We start from the raw sequence: 2428 nt of genomic DNA, 5'->3' as shown, positions 1-2428 counted from the left end.
CATGCCCCGACGCAGGGGAACCTCACAGCCCCACTCATGGTGTGGGGTGGATGGATTGGTGGCACGTAGGATGGGCTGAGGAAGCCCGGGTGGTGGGGTTGCAGCTCTGCTGGGACATGGTGGGGTGGGAGTCCTGGGATGGGAGTGGAGAGTCCGATGAGTCTGGGAGGGGATGTCAGCATCGGCCGGTGCCGGGTGCTAGAAGAGATTGGGGGGTTAGTGATACAGGGACAGTGGGTCCCCAGAAGTCCCTCCTTGGCCCTTCTTGGTCCCCTCTCTGCCTCCACCCTCCCCTTCTGTGTTCCTCCCACTCATGCACAGCTCTTGGGAGGATGCACAACGCTCAAGAAGGTGCACAACCCTTGGGAGCGTCCCACAACCCTTGGGAGCATCCCACAACCCTTGGGAATGTCCAACAACCCTTGGGAAGAAATTCTTTGGTGTGAGGGTGGTGAGACACTGGCCCAGGTTTCTCAGAGAAGCTGTGGCTGCTCCTCCCTGAAGTGTTGAAGGCCAGGTTGGATGAGGCTTTGAGCAACCTGGTCTAGTGGAAGGTGTCCCTGCTGCTGGCAGGGGGGTGGAACTGGATGAGCTTGAAGGTCCCTTCCAACCCAAACCAGTCTGGGATTCTATAACCCTTGGGAAGACCCACAACCCTTGGAAAGTTCTACAACCCTTGGAAAGATCCACAACCCTTGGGAAGGTACATAACACTTGGAAAGGTGTGCAACCCCTGGGAAGATCCATAACCATTGGATCCCCCACTCCTTGGGAAGGTTGACAACCATTGGGAAGGTTCACAGCCATTTGGGAAGAGTACAGCTGTCATGAAGGTGGACAACCCATGGGAAATCTCTCTCCATGTGCCATGACCTTGCCACAGAGGGGTGACTCATGCTTTCTTGCCCAACCACCATGCAATGAGTTCTTGCTTCAGAGTCCAGGGCCTGGAGACCCCTGGCCCTGCAGGAGCCACCTCCTCCAAGCAAAGATTGACCTGTTCCTGCTGGATCAGCCCACTGGGACTAGTTACTTCTCCAGCCCCTCACCACAGCCATCACATCTCATTGCTGATCCACTCCAGGGCTGTCCCAGTGAAACAGAGGACCTGGTGGCTTCCCATGCCCGGGCAAGTGAGGGTCCCTATGGGGACCTGGTTTATCTCTCACTCACAAACCCCTCCAAGACATCAGTGAGGAGAAAATCCCCACCCTTGTGAAAGGCTCAACCAGCAAAAATCCAGCCTGGGAGGTCACCATGGTCTCCTCCAGCCTGGGAGGGATAAGCACCCATCAGGATGCATTTTTTTGTGGTGCTTTCATCCCAAAGCACTGAGGGTACCCATGGGTGGGAGCATCCCTTCCTCAATATCCCACAAAGGGCTCTTCCCACCACCCTAAAACCCCTCAGAACCTCTCTGCACCCCACAACCACCAGCTTTGATGAGCAGTAAACCATCACCAAACCCTCCATCCCTCCTTGTCCCCAGGAGGACATCCCCCCCACGGCTCAGCACCCACCTCAGATGGTACAACCAGGCCATGAGGTTTGGGAAACCATTTTTTTATGGGGGGTTTTTTTAGGGGAAAATCAGTAAAGGCAAAAAATCCCTGAAAAAATGAAAAATTCAATGTGTGGTGGGAGGATTTTTTTGGAGCTGCCTGGTTGTGTTCTGAGGTGGTTGCACAAAAGGCACCCTCAGATGTTAACCCCACCTGGGTGATTACTGGTGAAACTGGTGAGCACAAAGCATCACCAGTAACTTCGGTTGCTGCCTGATGGGATGAGAAAGCGCTTTTCCACCACGGGGCCAACAACATCGTGTCCCCAATTTATCCACCTTGGATCCCTGCCCATATCACCTCCCAGATCAGCCTCACTCCGGATTTACAAGGCAGGATTTAGCTCAGGTGGGTCTGACCCAGCTCCTTACCCTGGGTAGGTCTTATCCTGATCACAAAACCTTTCCTTCTTCCCACTCAGCTAAAAAAAACAATCAGGATTTAAGGAAATTATTAACAGAGTCATTACTACGGTGACCACGTTAATAAAACCCCCAGACATCTGGAGCTGGGAAACGTTCCTGATCTCCAGGAATAAAAACCATCCCTGGGCTGGTCCAGCTCCTCTCCCTGCGGTTCCTCACGGATCCTTTCTTTGCATTGTTTAATATTTTTTTTTCCAAATCCTTTTTGGAAAAAAATAATAATTAATAAATAATAAAATAATGAAATTAGCAGCAGGCAGCTCCACTGGCTGGTTGAAGAGGGAAGGGGGAGATGGAGAAGATGGGTGGTGGTGGTGGATGCTGCCGATGCCGTTCGCTGCTCCTCATCCATCCCTGGGGTGGGGGATCGTGGTGGGTCAGGGTGGCCAGGGGGGGGTTGTGGGAGGTGGGTATGAAAAATTGGGGTGTATCTACCCCCAC

This window comes from Antrostomus carolinensis, unplaced genomic scaffold (assembly GCF_000700745.2).
Source record: "Antrostomus carolinensis isolate BGI_N321 unplaced genomic scaffold, ASM70074v2 scaffold39832, whole genome shotgun sequence".
NCBI lineage: Eukaryota > Metazoa > Chordata > Aves > Caprimulgiformes > Caprimulgidae > Antrostomus > Antrostomus carolinensis.
The sequence above is the reverse complement of the archived record's forward strand: the minus strand, read 5'-3'. Positions refer to the sequence as shown.